Source organism: Anomaloglossus baeobatrachus, unplaced genomic scaffold (genome assembly GCF_048569485.1).
Source record: "Anomaloglossus baeobatrachus isolate aAnoBae1 unplaced genomic scaffold, aAnoBae1.hap1 Scaffold_760, whole genome shotgun sequence".
In the NCBI taxonomy this organism is placed as follows: Eukaryota; Metazoa; Chordata; class Amphibia; order Anura; family Aromobatidae; genus Anomaloglossus; species Anomaloglossus baeobatrachus.
In genome coordinates, this window is record NW_027445141.1 from 1 (window position 1) to 17,704 (window position 17,704).

The 17,704-nt window shown below is 61.6% G+C and overlaps 17 non-coding genes across 17 annotated transcripts; all 17 read left to right on the forward strand.

Moving 5' to 3' along the window:
• Positions 1–311: 311 nt before the first annotated feature.
• On the forward strand, positions 312–475 carry LOC142287766 (U1 spliceosomal RNA). Its single transcript, XR_012748674.1, has one exon. It is a non-coding gene; the product is annotated as a U1 spliceosomal RNA (small nuclear RNA).
• A 905-nt stretch (positions 476–1,380) lies between these two features.
• LOC142287761 (U1 spliceosomal RNA) lies at positions 1,381–1,544 on the forward strand. The gene has a single exon (XR_012748669.1). It is a non-coding gene; the product is annotated as a U1 spliceosomal RNA (small nuclear RNA).
• Positions 1,545–2,449: 905 nt separating this feature from the next.
• LOC142287769 (U1 spliceosomal RNA) lies at positions 2,450–2,613 on the forward strand. The gene has a single exon (XR_012748676.1). It is a non-coding gene; the product is annotated as a U1 spliceosomal RNA (small nuclear RNA).
• A 905-nt stretch (positions 2,614–3,518) lies between these two features.
• Positions 3,519–3,682, forward strand: LOC142287823 (U1 spliceosomal RNA). Its single transcript, XR_012748727.1, has one exon. It is a non-coding gene; the product is annotated as a U1 spliceosomal RNA (small nuclear RNA).
• Positions 3,683–4,577: 895 nt separating this feature from the next.
• On the forward strand, positions 4,578–4,741 carry LOC142287770 (U1 spliceosomal RNA). Its single transcript, XR_012748677.1, has one exon. It is a non-coding gene; the product is annotated as a U1 spliceosomal RNA (small nuclear RNA).
• Positions 4,742–5,646: 905 nt separating this feature from the next.
• On the forward strand, positions 5,647–5,810 carry LOC142287835 (U1 spliceosomal RNA). The gene has a single exon (XR_012748738.1). It is a non-coding gene; the product is annotated as a U1 spliceosomal RNA (small nuclear RNA).
• Positions 5,811–6,788: 978 nt separating this feature from the next.
• LOC142287814 (U1 spliceosomal RNA) lies at positions 6,789–6,954 on the forward strand. The gene has a single exon (XR_012748718.1). It is a non-coding gene; the product is annotated as a U1 spliceosomal RNA (small nuclear RNA).
• A 908-nt stretch (positions 6,955–7,862) lies between these two features.
• Positions 7,863–8,026, forward strand: LOC142287771 (U1 spliceosomal RNA). Its single transcript, XR_012748678.1, has one exon. It is a non-coding gene; the product is annotated as a U1 spliceosomal RNA (small nuclear RNA).
• Positions 8,027–8,931: 905 nt separating this feature from the next.
• LOC142287772 (U1 spliceosomal RNA) lies at positions 8,932–9,095 on the forward strand. Its single transcript, XR_012748679.1, has one exon. It is a non-coding gene; the product is annotated as a U1 spliceosomal RNA (small nuclear RNA).
• A 915-nt stretch (positions 9,096–10,010) lies between these two features.
• Positions 10,011–10,174, forward strand: LOC142287846 (U1 spliceosomal RNA). Its single transcript, XR_012748749.1, has one exon. It is a non-coding gene; the product is annotated as a U1 spliceosomal RNA (small nuclear RNA).
• An 895-nt stretch (positions 10,175–11,069) lies between these two features.
• Positions 11,070–11,233, forward strand: LOC142287773 (U1 spliceosomal RNA). Its single transcript, XR_012748680.1, has one exon. It is a non-coding gene; the product is annotated as a U1 spliceosomal RNA (small nuclear RNA).
• Positions 11,234–12,138: 905 nt separating this feature from the next.
• LOC142287857 (U1 spliceosomal RNA) lies at positions 12,139–12,302 on the forward strand. The gene has a single exon (XR_012748760.1). It is a non-coding gene; the product is annotated as a U1 spliceosomal RNA (small nuclear RNA).
• An 895-nt stretch (positions 12,303–13,197) lies between these two features.
• Positions 13,198–13,361, forward strand: LOC142287774 (U1 spliceosomal RNA). Its single transcript, XR_012748681.1, has one exon. It is a non-coding gene; the product is annotated as a U1 spliceosomal RNA (small nuclear RNA).
• A 905-nt stretch (positions 13,362–14,266) lies between these two features.
• LOC142287775 (U1 spliceosomal RNA) lies at positions 14,267–14,430 on the forward strand. Its single transcript, XR_012748682.1, has one exon. It is a non-coding gene; the product is annotated as a U1 spliceosomal RNA (small nuclear RNA).
• Positions 14,431–15,350: 920 nt separating this feature from the next.
• LOC142287768 (U1 spliceosomal RNA) lies at positions 15,351–15,514 on the forward strand. Its single transcript, XR_012748675.1, has one exon. It is a non-coding gene; the product is annotated as a U1 spliceosomal RNA (small nuclear RNA).
• Positions 15,515–16,419: 905 nt separating this feature from the next.
• Positions 16,420–16,583, forward strand: LOC142287776 (U1 spliceosomal RNA). The gene has a single exon (XR_012748683.1). It is a non-coding gene; the product is annotated as a U1 spliceosomal RNA (small nuclear RNA).
• Positions 16,584–17,483: 900 nt separating this feature from the next.
• LOC142287779 (U1 spliceosomal RNA) lies at positions 17,484–17,647 on the forward strand. Its single transcript, XR_012748686.1, has one exon. It is a non-coding gene; the product is annotated as a U1 spliceosomal RNA (small nuclear RNA).
• The last annotated feature ends 57 nt before the right edge of the window (positions 17,648–17,704 follow it).

A 17,704-nucleotide genomic window follows, 5' to 3' on the forward strand; every position in this document is an offset into this window, starting at 1 on the left:
CAGCCGGAGCTGCAGCCTTCTGCCTGTTTACAGGCGTCGAACGCACGTTGGGCTCCGAAGCCGCCGCCCCGCTATGCAAATGACTCTGGCTTGCTGTGCATCTTGGACGACGGCCTTCGCCTTGAGCTTGGCCTGCCATGGGGGGGATGGAAGGGGTGTAGCCGGCTCCCAGGCTGCTGGCCTCGGTGGCACCCTCTCGAAGGAACGCCTGGCTTTGGCCCCGGATCCCGCCTCACCCCACCGCCCGAGACTCCGCGATGTAGCGGGCCTGCGCCGGAGGGGCGCCCGTCGAGCCGGCGCGCTCCCAACTCATACTTACCTGGCAGGGGAGATACCATGATCACTAAGGTGGTTCTCCCAGGGTGAGGCTCATCCATTGCACGCCGGGTGTGCTGACCCCTGCGATTTCCCCAAATGCGGGAAACTCGACTGCATAATTTGTGGTAGTGGGGGACTGCGTTCGCGCTTTCCCCTGATTTGCTCTGGTCAAAGATAGACAGATACACGCTGCTGCTTGGGGGGCTCCACGAGCCAACAGGTGTGCGAGTCTCCTTTTGCTGCCTGCTGCGAGGGACTCTCAAGCAAGCACAGCCTGTTGGTGCCCCCTTGTGGCCCCATCTAGAAGCTGCCAAAGGGAAGCCGCTCGCTTTGCTGCTGGCTTTTGGTATCTGGGATTTGTTGTGAGCCTTTTTTAAAAGAGAGGAGGGGAGGGGAGGGGAGGGGGGGGTTCCTTCCTTGGTCTTTGTTTTTTCGTTTTCCTCTCTCCGTTTAAACCCTTAACTCTTGATTTGGCGTCCTGATATCTTTGCTTGGCTGCTTTGGACACACCGGCCGAGTTCCCCCTGGGCCCGCTGGCTGTGGATTCCTCCGCTGGTGTAGTGACAGGAATTGGCCTTTGGTTCAGCCGGGAGGGGAGCTTTGTAGCGAGCGGCAGCGGGCACGCTCCAAAGATGGCACTTGCGGCTGCAGCAGCAGGAAGTGCACGGCCGGGCCCTTTTTTGCGGCCGCCTGGTGGGGCTGCCGACGTTGAGCCTCCGACGCCGGGCCTCTTCCTGCCGCCCTGAGCGAGCAGCCGGAGCTGCAGCCTTCTGCCTGTTTACAGGCGTCGAACGCACGTTGGGCTCCGAAGCCGCCGCCCCGCTATGCAAATGACTCTGGCTTGCTGTGCATCTTGGACGACGGCCTTCGCCTTGAGCTTGGCCTGCCATGGGGGGGATGGAAGGGGTGTAGCCGGCTCCCAGGCTGCTGGCCTCGGTGGCACCCTCTCGAAGGAACGCCTGGCTTTGGCCCCGGATCCCGCCTCACCCCACCGCCCGAGACTCCGCGATGTAGCGGGCCTGCGCCGGAGGGGCGCCCGTCGAGCCGGCGCGCTCCCAACTCATACTTACCTGGCAGGGGAGATACCATGATCACTAAGGTGGTTCTCCCAGGGTGAGGCTCATCCATTGCACTCCGGGTGTGCTGACCCCTGCGATTTCCCCAAATGCGGGAAACTCGACTGCATAATTTGTGGTAGTGGGGGACTGCGTTCGCGCTTTCCCCTGATTTGCTCTGGTCAAAGATAGACAGATACACGCTGCTGCTTGGGGGGCTCCACGAGCCAACAGGTGTGCGAGTCTCCTTTTGCTGCCTGCTGCGAGGGACTCTCAAGCAAGCACAGCCTGTTGGTGCCCCCTTGTGGCCCCATCTAGAAGCTGCCAAAGGGAAGCCGCTCGCTTTGCTGCTGGCTTTTGGTATCTGGGATTTGTTGTGAGCCTTTTTTAAAAGAGAGGAGGGGAGGGGAGGGGAGGGGGGGGTTCCTTCCTTGGTCTTTGTTTTTTCGTTTTCCTCTCTCCGTTTAAACCCTTAACTCTTGATTTGGCGTCCTGATATCTTTGCTTGGCTGCTTTGGACACACCGGCCGAGTTCCCCCTGGGCCCGCTGGCTGTGGATTCCTCCGCTGGTGTAGTGACAGGAATTGGCCTTTGGTTCAGCCGGGAGGGGAGCTTTGTAGCGAGCGGCAGCGGGCACGCTCCAAAGATGGCACTTGCGGCTGCAGCAGCAGGAAGTGCACGGCCGGGCCCTTTTTTGCGGCCGCCTGGTGGGGCTGCCGACGTTGAGCCTCCGACGCCGGGCCTCTTCCTGCCGCCCTGAGCGAGCAGCCGGAGCTGCAGCCTTCTGCCTGTTTACAGGCGTCGAACGCACGTTGGGCTCCGAAGCCGCCGCCCCGCTATGCAAATGACTCTGGCTTGCTGTGCATCTTGGACGACGGCCTTCGCCTTGAGCTTGGCCTGCCATGGGGGGGATGGAAGGGGTGTAGCCGGCTCCCAGGCTGCTGGCCTCGGTGGCACCCTCTCGAAGGAACGCCTGGCTTTGGCCCCGGATCCCGCCTCACCCCACCGCCCGAGACTCCGCGATGTAGCGGGCCTGCGCCGGAGGGGCGCCCGTCGAGCCGGCGCGCTCCCAACTCATACTTACCTGGCAGGGGAGATACCATGATCACTAAGGTGGTTCTCCCAGGGTGAGGCTCATCCATTGCACGCCGGGTGTGCTGACCCCTGCGATTTCCCCAAATGCGGGAAACTCGACTGCATAATTTGTGGTAGTGGGGGACTGCGTTCGCGCTTTCCCCTGATTTGCTCTGGTCAAAGATAGACAGATACACGCTGCTGCTTGGGGGGCTCCACGAGCCAACAGGTGTGCGAGTCTCCTTTTGCTGCCTGCTGCGAGGGACTCTCAAGCAAGCACAGCCTGTTGGTGCCCCCTTGTGGCCCCATCTAGAAGCTGCCAAAGGGAAGCCGCTCGCTTTGCTGCTGGCTTTTGGTATCTGGGATTTGTTGTGAGCCTTTTTTAAAAGAGAGGAGGGGAGGGGAGGGGAGGGGGGGGTTCCTTCCTTGGTCTTTGTTTTTTCGTTTTCCTCTCTCCGTTTAAACCCTTAACTCTTGATTTGGCGTCCTGATATCTTTGCTTGGCTGCTTTGGACACACCGGCCGAGTTCCCCCTGGGCCCGCTGGCTGTGGATTCCTCCGCTGGTGTAGTGACAGGAATTGGCCTTTGGTTCAGCCGGGAGGGGAGCTTTGTAGCGAGCGGCAGCGGGCACGCTCCAAAGATGGCACTTGCGGCTGCAGCAGCAGGAAGTGCACGGCCGGGCCCTTTTTTGCGGCCGCCTGGTGGGGCTGCCGACGTTGAGCCTCCGACGCCGGGCCTCTTCCTGCCGCCCTGAGCGAGCAGCCGGAGCTGCAGCCTTCTGCCTGTTTACAGGCGTCGAACGCACGTTGGGCTCCGAAGCCGCCGCCCCGCTATGCAAATGACTCTGGCTTGCTGTGCATCTTGGACGACGGCCTTCGCCTTGAGCTTGGCCTGCCATGGGGGGGATGGAAGGGGTGTAGCCGGCTCCCAGGCTGCTGGCCTCGGTGGCACCCTCTCGAAGGAACGCCTGGCTTTGGCCCCGGATCCCGCCTCACCCCACCGCCCGAGACTCCGCGATGTAGCGGGCCTGCGCCGGAGGGGCGCCCGTCGAGCCGGCGCGCTCCCAACTCATACTTACCTGGCAGGGGAGATACCATGATCACTAAGGTGGTTCTCCCAGGGTGAGGCTCATCCATTGCACTCCGGGTGTGCTGACCCCTGCGATTTCCCCAAATGCGGGAAACTCGACTGCATAATTTGTGGTAGTGGGGGACTGCGTTCGCGCTTTCCCCTGATTTGCTCTGGTCAAAAATAGACAGATACACGCTGCTGCTTGGGGGGCTCCACGAGCCAACAGGTGTGCGAGTCTCCTTTTGCTGCCTGCTGCGAGGGACTCTCAAGCAAGCACAGCCTGTTGGTGCCCCCTTGTGGCCCCATCTAGAAGCTGCCAAAGGGAAGCCGCTCGCTTTGCTGCTGGCTTTTGGTATCTGGGATTTGTTGTGAGCCTTTTTTAAAAGAGAGGAGGGGAGGGGGGGGTTCCTTCCTTGGTCTTTGTTTTTTCGTTTTCCTCTCTCCGTTTAAACCCTTAACTCTTGATTTGGCGTCCTGATATCTTTGCTTGGCTGCTTTGGACACACCGGCCGAGTTCCCCCTGGGCCCGCTGGCTGTGGATTCCTCCGCTGGTGTAGTGACAGGAATTGGCCTTTGGTTCAGCCGGGAGGGGAGCTTTGTAGCGAGCGGCAGCGGGCACGCTCCAAAGATGGCACTTGCGGCTGCAGCAGCAGGAAGTGCACGGCCGGGCCCTTTTTTGCGGCCGCCTGGTGGGGCTGCCGACGTTGAGCCTCCGACGCCGGGCCTCTTCCTGCCGCCCTGAGCGAGCAGCCGGAGCTGCAGCCTTCTGCCTGTTTACAGGCGTCGAACGCACGTTGGGCTCCGAAGCCGCCGCCCCGCTATGCAAATGACTCTGGCTTGCTGTGCATCTTGGACGACGGCCTTCGCCTTGAGCTTGGCCTGCCATGGGGGGGATGGAAGGGGTGTAGCCGGCTCCCAGGCTGCTGGCCTCGGTGGCACCCTCTCGAAGGAACGCCTGGCTTTGGCCCCGGATCCCGCCTCACCCCACCGCCCGAGACTCCGCGATGTAGCGGGCCTGCGCCGGAGGGGCGCCCGTCGAGCCGGCGCGCTCCCAACTCATACTTACCTGGCAGGGGAGATACCATGATCACTAAGGTGGTTCTCCCAGGGTGAGGCTCATCCATTGCACGCCGGGTGTGCTGACCCCTGCGATTTCCCCAAATGCGGGAAACTCGACTGCATAATTTGTGGTAGTGGGGGACTGCGTTCGCGCTTTCCCCTGATTTGCTCTGGTCAAAGATAGACAGATACACGCTGCTGCTTGGGGGGCTCCACGAGCCAACAGGTGTGCGAGTCTCCTTTTGCTGCCTGCTGCGAGGGACTCTCAAGCAAGCACAGCCTGTTGGTGCCCCCTTGTGGCCCCATCTAGAAGCTGCCAAAGGGAAGCCGCTCGCTTTGCTGCTGGCTTTTGGTATCTGGGATTTGTTGTGAGCCTTTTTTAAAAGAGAGGAGGGGAGGGGAGGGGAGGGGGGGGTTCCTTCCTTGGTCTTTGTTTTTTCGTTTTCCTCTCTCCGTTTAAACCCTTAACTCTTGATTTGGCGTCCTGATATCTTTGCTTGGCTGCTTTGGACACACCGGCCGAGTTCCCCCTGGGCCCGCTGGCTGTGGATTCCTCCGCTGGTGTAGTGACAGGAATTGGCCTTTGGTTCAGCCGGGAGGGGAGCTTTGTAGCGAGCGGCAGCGGGCACGCTCCAAAGATGGCACTTGCGGCTGCAGCAGCAGGAAGTGCACGGCCGGGCCCTTTTTTGCGGCCGCCTGGTGGGGCTGCCGACGTTGAGCCTCCGACGCCGGGCCTCTTCCTGCCGCCCTGAGCGAGCAGCCGGAGCTGCAGCCTTCTGCCTGTTTACAGGCGTCGAACGCACGTTGGGCTCCGAAGCCGCCGCCCCGCTATGCAAATGACTCTGGCTTGCTGTGCATCTTGGACGACGGCCTTCGCCTTGAGCTTGGCCTGCCATGGGGGGGATGGAAGGGGTGTAGCCGGCTCCCAGGCTGCTGGCCTCGGTGGCACCCTCTCGAAGGAACGCCTGGCTTTGGCCCCGGATCCCGCCTCACCCCACCGCCCGAGACTCCGCGATGTAGCGGGCCTGCGCCGGAGGGGCGCCCGTCGAGCCGGCGCGCTCCCAACTCATACTTACCTGGCAGGGGAGATACCATGATCACTAAGGTGGTTCTCCCAGGGTGAGGCTCATCCATTGCACTCCGGGTGTGCTGACCCCTGCGATTTCCCCAAATGCGGGAAACTCGACTGCATAATTTGTGGTAGTGGGGGACTGCGTTCGCGCTTTCCCCTGATTTGCTCTGGTCAAAAATAGACAGATACACGCTGCTGCTTGGGGGGCTCCACGAGCCAACAGGTGTGCGAGTCTCCTTTTGCTGCCTGCTGCGAGGGACTCTCAAGCAAGCACAGCCTGTTGGTGCCCCCTTGTGGCCCCATCTAGAAGCTGCCAAAGGGAAGCCGCTCGCTTTGCTGCTGGCTTTTGGTATCTGGGATTTGTTGTGAGCCTTTTTTAAAAGAGAGGAGGGGAGGGGAGGGGAGGGGAGGGGAGGGGAGGGGAGGGGGAGGGGAGGGGAGGGGAGGGGAGGGGAGGGGAGGGGAGGGGAGGGGAGGGGGGGGTTCCTTCCTTGGTCTTTGTTTTTTCGTTTTCCTCTCTCCGTTTAAACCCTTAACTCTTGATTTGGCGTCCTGATATCTTTGCTTGGCTGCTTTGGACACACCGGCCGAGTTCCCCCTGGGCCCGCTGGCTGTGGATTCCTCCGCTGGTGTAGTGACAGGAATTGGCCTTTGGTTCAGCCGGGAGGGGAGCTTTGTAGCGAGCGGCAGCGGGCACGCTCCAAAGATGGCACTTGCGGCTGCAGCAGCAGGAAGTGCACGGCCGGGCCCTTTTTTTGCGGCCGCCTGGTGGGGCTGCCGACGTTGAGCCTCCGACGCCGGGCCTCTTCCTGCCGCCCTGAGCGAGCAGCCGGAGCTGCAGCCTTCTGCCTGTTTACAGGCGTCGAACGCACGTTGGGCTCCGAAGCCGCCGCCCCGCTATGCAAATGACTCTGGCTTGCTGTGCATCTTGGACGACGGCCTTCGCCTTGAGCTTGGCCTGCCATGGGGGGGGATGGAAGGGGTGTAGCCGGCTCCCAGGCTGCTGGCCTCGGTGGCACCCTCTCGAAGGAACGCCTGGCTTTGGCCCCGGATCCCGCCTCACCCCACCGCCCGAGACTCCGCGATGTAGCGGGCCTGCGCCGGAGGGGCGCCCGTCGAGCCGGCGCGCTCCCAACTCATACTTACCTGGCAGGGGAGATACCATGATCACTAAGGTGGTTCTCCCAGGGTGAGGCTCATCCATTGCACTCCGGGGTGTGCTGACCCCTGCGATCTTCCCCAAATGCGGGAAACTCGACTGCATAATTTGTGGTAGTGGGGGACTGCGTTCGCGCTTTCCCCTGATTTGCTCTGGTCAAAGATAGACAGATACACGCTGCTGCTTGGGGGGCTCCACGAGCCAACAGGTGTGCGAGTCTCCTTTTGCTGCCTGCTGCGAGGGACTCTCAAGCAAGCACAGCCTGTTGGTGCCCCCTTGTGGCCCCATCTAGAAGCTGCCAAAGGGAAGCCGCTCGCTTTGCTGCTGGCTTTTGGTATCTGGGATTTGTTGTGAGCCTTTTTTAAAAGAGAGGAGGGGAGGGGAGGGAGGGGGGGGTTCCTTCCTTGGTCTTTGGTTTTTTCGTTTTCCTCTCTCCGTTTAAACCCTTAACTCTTGATTTGGCGTCCTGATATCTTTGCTTGGCTGCTTTGGACACACCGGCCGAGTTCCCCCTGGGCCCGCTGGCTGTGGATTCCTCCGCTGGTGTAGTGACAGGAATTGGCCTTTGGTTCAGCCGGGGAGGGGAGCTTTGTAGCGAGCGGCAGCGGGCACGCTCCAAAGATGGCACTTGCGGCTGCAGCAGCAGGAAGTGCACGGCCGGGCCCTTTTTTGCGGCCCGCCTGGTGGGGCTGCCGACGTTGAGCCTCCGACGCCGGGCCTCTTCCTGCCGCCCTGAGCGAGCAGCCGGAGCTGCAGCCTTCTGCCTGTTTACAGGCGTCGAACGCACGTTGGGCTCCGAAGCCGCCGCCCCGCTATGCAAATGACTCTGGCTTGCTGTGCATCTTGGACGACGGCCTTCGCCTTGAGCTTGGCCTGCCATGGGGGGGGATGGAAGGGGTGTAGCCGGCTCCCAGGCTGCTGGCCTCGGTGGCACCCTCTCGAAGGAACGCCTGGCTTTGGCCCCGGATCCCGCCTCACCCCACCGCCCGAGACTCCGCGATGTAGCGGGCCTGCGCCGGAGGGGCGCCCGTCGAGCCGGCGCGCTCCCAACTCATACTTACCTGGCAGGGGAGATACCATGATCACTAAGGTGGTTCTCCCAGGGTGAGGCTCATCCATTGCACGCCGGGTGTGCTGACCCCTGCGATTTCCCCAAATGCGGGAAACTCGACTGCATAATTTGTGGTAGTGGGGGACTGCGTTCGCGCTTTCCCCTGATTTGCTCTGGTCAAAGATAGACAGATACACGCTGCTGCTTGGGGGGCTCCACGAGCCAACAGGTGTGCGAGTCTCCTTTTGCTGCCTGCTGCGAGGGACTCTCAAGCAAGCACAGCCTGTTGGTGCCCCCTTGTGGCCCCATCTAGAAGCTGCCAAAGGGAAGCCGCTCGCTTTGCTGCTGGCTTTTGGTATCTGGGATTTGTTGTGAGCCTTTTTTAAAAGAGAGGAGGGGAGGGGAGGGGAGGGGGGGGTTCCTTCCTTGGTCTTTGTTTTTTCGTTTTCCTCTCTCCGTTTAAACCCTTAACTCTTGATTTGGCGTCCTGATATCTTTGCTTGGCTGCTTTGGACACACCGGCCGAGTTCCCCCTGGGCCCGCTGGCTGTGGATTCCTCCGCTGGTGTAGTGACAGGAATTGGCCTTTGGTTCAGCCGGGAGGGGAGCTTTGTAGCGAGCGGCAGCGGGCACGCTCCAAAGATGGCACTTGCGGCTGCAGCAGCAGGAAGTGCACGGCCGGGCCCTTTTTTGCGGCCGCCTGGTGGGGCTGCCGACGTTGAGCCTCCGACGCCGGGCCTCTTCCTGCCGCCCTGAGCGAGCAGCCGGAGCTGCAGCCTTCTGCCTGTTTACAGGCGTCGAACGCACGTTGGGCTCCGAAGCCGCCGCCCCGCTATGCAAATGACTCTGGCTTGCTGTGCATCTTGGACGACGGCCTTCGCCTTGAGCTTGGCCTGCCATGGGGGGGATGGAAGGGGTGTAGCCGGCTCCCAGGCTGCTGGCCTCGGTGGCACCCTCTCGAAGGAACGCCTGGCTTTGGCCCCGGATCCCGCCTCACCCCACCGCCCGAGACTCCGCGATGTAGCGGGCCTGCGCCGGAGGGGCGCCCGTCGAGCCGGCGCGCTCCCAACTCATACTTACCTGGCAGGGGAGATACCATGATCACTAAGGTGGTTCTCCCAGGGTGAGGCTCATCCATTGCACGCCGGGTGTGCTGACCCCTGCGATTTCCCCAAATGCGGGAAACTCGACTGCATAATTTGTGGTAGTGGGGGACTGCGTTCGCGCTTTCCCCTGATTTGCTCTGGTCAAAGATAGACAGATACACGCTGCTGCTTGGGGGGCTCCACGAGCCAACAGGTGTGCGAGTCTCCTTTTGCTGCCTGCTGCGAGGGACTCTCAAGCAAGCACAGCCTGTTGGTGCCCCCTTGTGGCCCCATCTAGAAGCTGCCAAAGGGAAGCCGCTCGCTTTGCTGCTGGCTTTTGGTATCTGGGATTTGTTGTGAGCCTTTTTTAAAAGAGAGGAGGGGAGGGGAGGGGAGGGGAGGGGAGGGGGGGGTTCCTTCCTTGGTCTTTGTTTTTTCGTTTTCCTCTCTCCGTTTAAACCCTTAACTCTTGATTTGGCGTCCTGATATCTTTGCTTGGCTGCTTTGGACACACCGGCCGAGTTCCCCCTGGGCCCGCTGGCTGTGGATTCCTCCGCTGGTGTAGTGACAGGAATTGGCCTTTGGTTCAGCCGGGAGGGGAGCTTTGTAGCGAGCGGCAGCGGGCACGCTCCAAAGATGGCACTTGCGGCTGCAGCAGCAGGAAGTGCACGGCCGGGCCCTTTTTTGCGGCCGCCTGGTGGGGCTGCCGACGTTGAGCCTCCGACGCCGGGCCTCTTCCTGCCGCCCTGAGCGAGCAGCCGGAGCTGCAGCCTTCTGCCTGTTTACAGGCGTCGAACGCACGTTGGGCTCCGAAGCCGCCGCCCCGCTATGCAAATGACTCTGGCTTGCTGTGCATCTTGGACGACGGCCTTCGCCTTGAGCTTGGCCTGCCATGGGGGGGATGGAAGGGGTGTAGCCGGCTCCCAGGCTGCTGGCCTCGGTGGCACCCTCTCGAAGGAACGCCTGGCTTTGGCCCCGGATCCCGCCTCACCCCACCGCCCGAGACTCCGCGATGTAGCGGGCCTGCGCCGGAGGGGCGCCCGTCGAGCCGGCGCGCTCCCAACTCATACTTACCTGGCAGGGGAGATACCATGATCACTAAGGTGGTTCTCCCAGGGTGAGGCTCATCCATTGCACTCCGGGTGTGCTGACCCCTGCGATTTCCCCAAATGCGGGAAACTCGACTGCATAATTTGTGGTAGTGGGGGACTGCGTTCGCGCTTTCCCCTGATTTGCTCTGGTCAAAAATAGACAGATACACGCTGCTGCTTGGGGGGCTCCACGAGCCAACAGGTGTGCGAGTCTCCTTTTGCTGCCTGCTGCGAGGGACTCTCAAGCAAGCACAGCCTGTTGGTGCCCCCTTGTGGCCCCATCTAGAAGCTGCCAAAGGGAAGCCGCTCGCTTTGCTGCTGGCTTTTGGTATCTGGGATTTGTTGTGAGCCTTTTTTAAAAGAGAGGAGGGGAGGGGGGGGTTCCTTCCTTGGTCTTTGTTTTTTCGTTTTCCTCTCTCCGTTTAAACCCTTAACTCTTGATTTGGCGTCCTGATATCTTTGCTTGGCTGCTTTGGACACACCGGCCGAGTTCCCCCTGGGCCCGCTGGCTGTGGATTCCTCCGCTGGTGTAGTGACAGGAATTGGCCTTTGGTTCAGCCGGGAGGGGAGCTTTGTAGCGAGCGGCAGCGGGCACGCTCCAAAGATGGCACTTGCGGCTGCAGCAGCAGGAAGTGCACGGCCGGGCCCTTTTTTGCGGCCGCCTGGTGGGGCTGCCGACGTTGAGCCTCCGACGCCGGGCCTCTTCCTGCCGCCCTGAGCGAGCAGCCGGAGCTGCAGCCTTCTGCCTGTTTACAGGCGTCGAACGCACGTTGGGCTCCGAAGCCGCCGCCCCGCTATGCAAATGACTCTGGCTTGCTGTGCATCTTGGACGACGGCCTTCGCCTTGAGCTTGGCCTGCCATGGGGGGGATGGAAGGGGTGTAGCCGGCTCCCAGGCTGCTGGCCTCGGTGGCACCCTCTCGAAGGAACGCCTGGCTTTGGCCCCGGATCCCGCCTCACCCCACCGCCCGAGACTCCGCGATGTAGCGGGCCTGCGCCGGAGGGGCGCCCGTCGAGCCGGCGCGCTCCCAACTCATACTTACCTGGCAGGGGAGATACCATGATCACTAAGGTGGTTCTCCCAGGGTGAGGCTCATCCATTGCACGCCGGGTGTGCTGACCCCTGCGATTTCCCCAAATGCGGGAAACTCGACTGCATAATTTGTGGTAGTGGGGGACTGCGTTCGCGCTTTCCCCTGATTTGCTCTGGTCAAAGATAGACAGATACACGCTGCTGCTTGGGGGGCTCCACGAGCCAACAGGTGTGCGAGTCTCCTTTTGCTGCCTGCTGCGAGGGACTCTCAAGCAAGCACAGCCTGTTGGTGCCCCCTTGTGGCCCCATCTAGAAGCTGCCAAAGGGAAGCCGCTCGCTTTGCTGCTGGCTTTTGGTATCTGGGATTTGTTGTGAGCCTTTTTTAAAAGAGAGGAGGGGAGGGGAGGGGAGGGGGGGGTTCCTTCCTTGGTCTTTGTTTTTTCGTTTTCCTCTCTCCGTTTAAACCCTTAACTCTTGATTTGGCGTCCTGATATCTTTGCTTGGCTGCTTTGGACACACCGGCCGAGTTCCCCCTGGGCCCGCTGGCTGTGGATTCCTCCGCTGGTGTAGTGACAGGAATTGGCCTTTGGTTCAGCCGGGAGGGGAGCTTTGTAGCGAGCGGCAGCGGGCACGCTCCAAAGATGGCACTTGCGGCTGCAGCAGCAGGAAGTGCACGGCCGGGCCCTTTTTTGCGGCCGCCTGGTGGGGCTGCCGACGTTGAGCCTCCGACGCCGGGCCTCTTCCTGCCGCCCTGAGCGAGCAGCCGGAGCTGCAGCCTTCTGCCTGTTTACAGGCGTCGAACGCACGTTGGGCTCCGAAGCCGCCGCCCCGCTATGCAAATGACTCTGGCTTGCTGTGCATCTTGGACGACGGCCTTCGCCTTGAGCTTGGCCTGCCATGGGGGGGATGGAAGGGGTGTAGCCGGCTCCCAGGCTGCTGGCCTCGGTGGCACCCTCTCGAAGGAACGCCTGGCTTTGGCCCCGGATCCCGCCTCACCCCACCGCCCGAGACTCCGCGATGTAGCGGGCCTGCGCCGGAGGGGCGCCCGTCGAGCCGGCGCGCTCCCAACTCATACTTACCTGGCAGGGGAGATACCATGATCACTAAGGTGGTTCTCCCAGGGTGAGGCTCATCCATTGCACTCCGGGTGTGCTGACCCCTGCGATTTCCCCAAATGCGGGAAACTCGACTGCATAATTTGTGGTAGTGGGGGACTGCGTTCGCGCTTTCCCCTGATTTGCTCTGGTCAAAAATAGACAGATACACGCTGCTGCTTGGGGGGCTCCACGAGCCAACAGGTGTGCGAGTCTCCTTTTGCTGCCTGCTGCGAGGGACTCTCAAGCAAGCACAGCCTGTTGGTGCCCCCTTGTGGCCCCATCTAGAAGCTGCCAAAGGGAAGCCGCTCGCTTTGCTGCTGGCTTTTGGTATCTGGGATTTGTTGTGAGCCTTTTTTAAAAGAGAGGAGGGGAGGGGGGGGTTCCTTCCTTGGTCTTTGTTTTTTCGTTTTCCTCTCTCCGTTTAAACCCTTAACTCTTGATTTGGCGTCCTGATATCTTTGCTTGGCTGCTTTGGACACACCGGCCGAGTTCCCCCTGGGCCCGCTGGCTGTGGATTCCTCCGCTGGTGTAGTGACAGGAATTGGCCTTTGGTTCAGCCGGGAGGGGAGCTTTGTAGCGAGCGGCAGCGGGCACGCTCCAAAGATGGCACTTGCGGCTGCAGCAGCAGGAAGTGCACGGCCGGGCCCTTTTTTGCGGCCGCCTGGTGGGGCTGCCGACGTTGAGCCTCCGACGCCGGGCCTCTTCCTGCCGCCCTGAGCGAGCAGCCGGAGCTGCAGCCTTCTGCCTGTTTACAGGCGTCGAACGCACGTTGGGCTCCGAAGCCGCCGCCCCGCTATGCAAATGACTCTGGCTTGCTGTGCATCTTGGACGACGGCCTTCGCCTTGAGCTTGGCCTGCCATGGGGGGGATGGAAGGGGTGTAGCCGGCTCCCAGGCTGCTGGCCTCGGTGGCACCCTCTCGAAGGAACGCCTGGCTTTGGCCCCGGATCCCGCCTCACCCCACCGCCCGAGACTCCGCGATGTAGCGGGCCTGCGCCGGAGGGGCGCCCGTCGAGCCGGCGCGCTCCCAACTCATACTTACCTGGCAGGGGAGATACCATGATCACTAAGGTGGTTCTCCCAGGGTGAGGCTCATCCATTGCACGCCGGGTGTGCTGACCCCTGCGATTTCCCCAAATGCGGGAAACTCGACTGCATAATTTGTGGTAGTGGGGGACTGCGTTCGCGCTTTCCCCTGATTTGCTCTGGTCAAAGATAGACAGATACACGCTGCTGCTTGGGGGGCTCCACGAGCCAACAGGTGTGCGAGTCTCCTTTTGCTGCCTGCTGCGAGGGACTCTCAAGCAAGCACAGCCTGTTGGTGCCCCCTTGTGGCCCCATCTAGAAGCTGCCAAAGGGAAGCCGCTCGCTTTGCTGCTGGCTTTTGGTATCTGGGATTTGTTGTGAGCCTTTTTTAAAAGAGAGGAGGGGAGGGGAGGGGAGGGGGGGGTTCCTTCCTTGGTCTTTGTTTTTTCGTTTTCCTCTCTCCGTTTAAACCCTTAACTCTTGATTTGGCGTCCTGATATCTTTGCTTGGCTGCTTTGGACACACCGGCCGAGTTCCCCCTGGGCCCGCTGGCTGTGGATTCCTCCGCTGGTGTAGTGACAGGAATTGGCCTTTGGTTCAGCCGGGAGGGGAGCTTTGTAGCGAGCGGCAGCGGGCACGCTCCAAAGATGGCACTTGCGGCTGCAGCAGCAGGAAGTGCACGGCCGGGCCCTTTTTTGCGGCCGCCTGGTGGGGCTGCCGACGTTGAGCCTCCGACGCCGGGCCTCTTCCTGCCGCCCTGAGCGAGCAGCCGGAGCTGCAGCCTTCTGCCTGTTTACAGGCGTCGAACGCACGTTGGGCTCCGAAGCCGCCGCCCCGCTATGCAAATGACTCTGGCTTGCTGTGCATCTTGGACGACGGCCTTCGCCTTGAGCTTGGCCTGCCATGGGGGGGATGGAAGGGGTGTAGCCGGCTCCCAGGCTGCTGGCCTCGGTGGCACCCTCTCGAAGGAACGCCTGGCTTTGGCCCCGGATCCCGCCTCACCCCACCGCCCGAGACTCCGCGATGTAGCGGGCCTGCGCCGGAGGGGCGCCCGTCGAGCCGGCGCGCTCCCAACTCATACTTACCTGGCAGGGGAGATACCATGATCACTAAGGTGGTTCTCCCAGGGTGAGGCTCATCCATTGCACGCCGGGTGTGCTGACCCCTGCGATTTCCCCAAATGCGGGAAACTCGACTGCATAATTTGTGGTAGTGGGGGACTGCGTTCGCGCTTTCCCCTGATTTGCTCTGGTCAAAGATAGACAGATACACGCTGCTGCTTGGGGGGCTCCACGAGCCAACAGGTGTGCGAGTCTCCTTTTGCTGCCTGCTGCGAGGGACTCTCAAGCAAGCACAGCCTGTTGGTGCCCCCTTGTGGCCCCATCTAGAAGCTGCCAAAGGGAAGCCGCTCGCTTTGCTGCTGGCTTTTGGTATCTGGGATTTGTTGTGAGCCTTTTTTAAAAGAGAGGAGGGGAGGGGAGGGGAGGGGAGGGGAGGGGAGGGGGGGGTTCCTTCCTTGGTCTTTGTTTTTTCGTTTTCCTCTCTCCGTTTAAACCCTTAACTCTTGATTTGGCGTCCTGATATCTTTGCTTGGCTGCTTTGGACACACCGGCCGAGTTCCCCCTGGGCCCGCTGGCTGTGGATTCCTCCGCTGGTGTAGTGACAGGAATTGGCCTTTGGTTCAGCCGGGAGGGGAGCTTTGTAGCGAGCGGCAGCGGGCACGCTCCAAAGATGGCACTTGCGGCTGCAGCAGCAGGAAGTGCACGGCCGGGCCCTTTTTTGCGGCCGCCTGGTGGGGCTGCCGACGTTGAGCCTCCGACGCCGGGCCTCTTCCTGCCGCCCTGAGCGAGCAGCCGGAGCTGCAGCCTTCTGCCTGTTTACAGGCGTCGAACGCACGTTGGGCTCCGAAGCCGCCGCCCCGCTATGCAAATGACTCTGGCTTGCTGTGCATCTTGGACGACGGCCTTCGCCTTGAGCTTGGCCTGCCATGGGGGGGATGGAAGGGGTGTAGCCGGCTCCCAGGCTGCTGGCCTCGGTGGCACCCTCTCGAAGGAACGCCTGGCTTTGGCCCCGGATCCCGCCTCACCCCACCGCCCGAGACTCCGCGATGTAGCGGGCCTGCGCCGGAGGGGCGCCCGTCGAGCCGGCGCGCTCCCAACTCATACTTACCTGGCAGGGGAGATACCATGATCACTAAGGTGGTTCTCCCAGGGTGAGGCTCATCCATTGCACTCCGGGTGTGCTGACCCCTGCGATTTCCCCAAATGCGGGAAACTCGACTGCATAATTTGTGGTAGTGGGGGACTGCGTTCGCGCTTTCCCCTGATTTGCTCTGGTCAAAGATAGACAGATACACGCTGCTGCTTGGGGGGCTCCACGAGCCAACAGGTGTGCGAGTCTCCTTTTGCTGCCTGCTGCGAGGGACTCTCAAGCAAGCACAGCCTGTTGGTGCCCCCTTGTGGCCCCATCTAGAAGCTGCCAAAGGGAAGCCGCTCGCTTTGCTGCTGGCTTTTGGTATCTGGGATTTGTTGTGAGCCTTTTTTAAAAGAGAGGAGGGGAGGGGAGGGGAGGGGGGGATTCCTTCCTTGGTCTTTGTTTTTTCGTTTTCCTCTCTCCGTTTAAACCCTTAACTCTTGATTTGGCGTCCTGATATCTTTGCTTGGCTGCTTTGGACACACCGGCCGAGTTCCCCCTGGGCCCGCTGGCTGTGGATTCCTCCGCTGGTGTAGTGACAGGAATTGGCCTTTGGTTCAGCCGGGAGGGGAGCTTTGTAGCGAGCGGCAGCGGGCACGCTCCAAAGATGGCACTTGCGGCTGCAGCAGCAGGAAGTGCACGGCCGGGCCCTTTTTTGCGGCCGCCTGGTGGGGCTGCCGACGTTGAGCCTCCGACGCCGGGCCTCTTCCTGCCGCCCTGAGCGAGCAGCCGGAGCTGCAGCCTTCTGCCTGTTTACAGGCGTCGAACGCACGTTGGGCTCCGAAGCCGCCGCCCCGCTATGCAAATGACTCTGGCTTGCTGTGCATCTTGGACGACGGCCTTCGCCTTGAGCTTGGCCTGCCATGGGGGGGATGGAAGGGGTGTAGCCGGCTCCCAGGCTGCTGGCCTCGGTGGCACCCTCTCGAAGGAACGCCTGGCTTTGGCCCCGGATCCCGCCTCACCCCACCGCCCGAGACTCCGCGATGTAGCGGGCCTGCGCCGGAGGGGCGCCCGTCGAGCCGGCGCGCTCCCAACTCATACTTACCTGGCAGGGGAGATACCATGATCACTAAGGTGGTTCTCCCAGGGTGAGGCTCATCCATTGCACGCCGGGTGTGCTGACCCCTGCGATTTCCCCAAATGCGGGAAACTCGACTGCATAATTTGTGGTAGTGGGGGACTGCGTTCGCGCTTTCCCCTGATTTGCTCTGGTCAAAGATAGACAGATACACGCTGCTGCTTGGGGGGCTCCACGAGCCAACAGGTGTGCGAGTCTCCTTTTGCTGCCTGCTGCGAGGGACTCTCAAGCAAGCACAGCCTGTTGGTGCCCCCTTGTGGCCCCATCTAGAAGCTGCCAAAGGGAAGCCGCTCGCTTTGCTGCTGGCTTTTGGTATCTGGGATTTGTTGTGAGCCTTTTTTAAAAGAGAGGAGGGGAGGGGAGGGGGGGGTTCCTTCCTTGGTCTTTGTTTTTTCGTTTTCCTCTCTCCGTTTAAACCCTTAACTCTTGATTTGGCGTCCTGATATCTTTGCTTGGCTGCTTTGGACACACCGGCCGAGTTCCCCCTGGGCCCGCTGGCTGTGGATTCCTCCGCTGGTGTAGTGACAGGAATTGGCCTTTGGTTCAGCCGGGAGGGGAGCTTTGTAGCGAGCGGCAGCGGGCACGCTCCAAAGATGGCACTTGCGGCTGCAGCAGCAGGAAGTGCACGGCCGGGCCCTTTTTTGCGGCCGCCTGGTGGGGCTGCCGACGTTGAGCCTCCGACGCCGGGCCTCTTCCTGCCGCCCTGAGCGAGCAGCCGGAGCTGCAGCCTTCTGCCTGTTTACAGGCGTCGAACGCACGTTGGGCTCCGAAGCCGCCGCCCCGCTATGCAAATGACTCTGGCTTGCTGTGCATCTTGGACGACGGCCTTCGCCTTGAGCTTGGCCTGCCATGGGGGGGATGGAAGGGGTGTAGCCGGCTCCCAGGCTGCTGGCCTCGGTGGCACCCTCTCGAAGGAACGCCTGGCTTTGGCCCCGGATCCCGCCTCACCCCACCGCCCGAGACTCCGCGATGTAGCGGGCCTGCGCCGGAGGGGCGCCCGTCGAGCCGGCGCGCTCCCAACTCATACTTACCTGGCAGGGGAGATACCATGATCACTAAGGTGGTTCTCCCAGGGTGAGGCTCATCCATTGCACTCCGGGTGTGCTGACCCCTGCGATTTCCCCAAATGCGGGAAACTCGACTGCATAATTTGTGGTAGTGGGGGACTGCGTTCGCGCTTTCCCCTGATTTGCTCTGGTCAAAAATAGACAGATACACGCTGCTGCTTGGGGGGCTCCACGAGC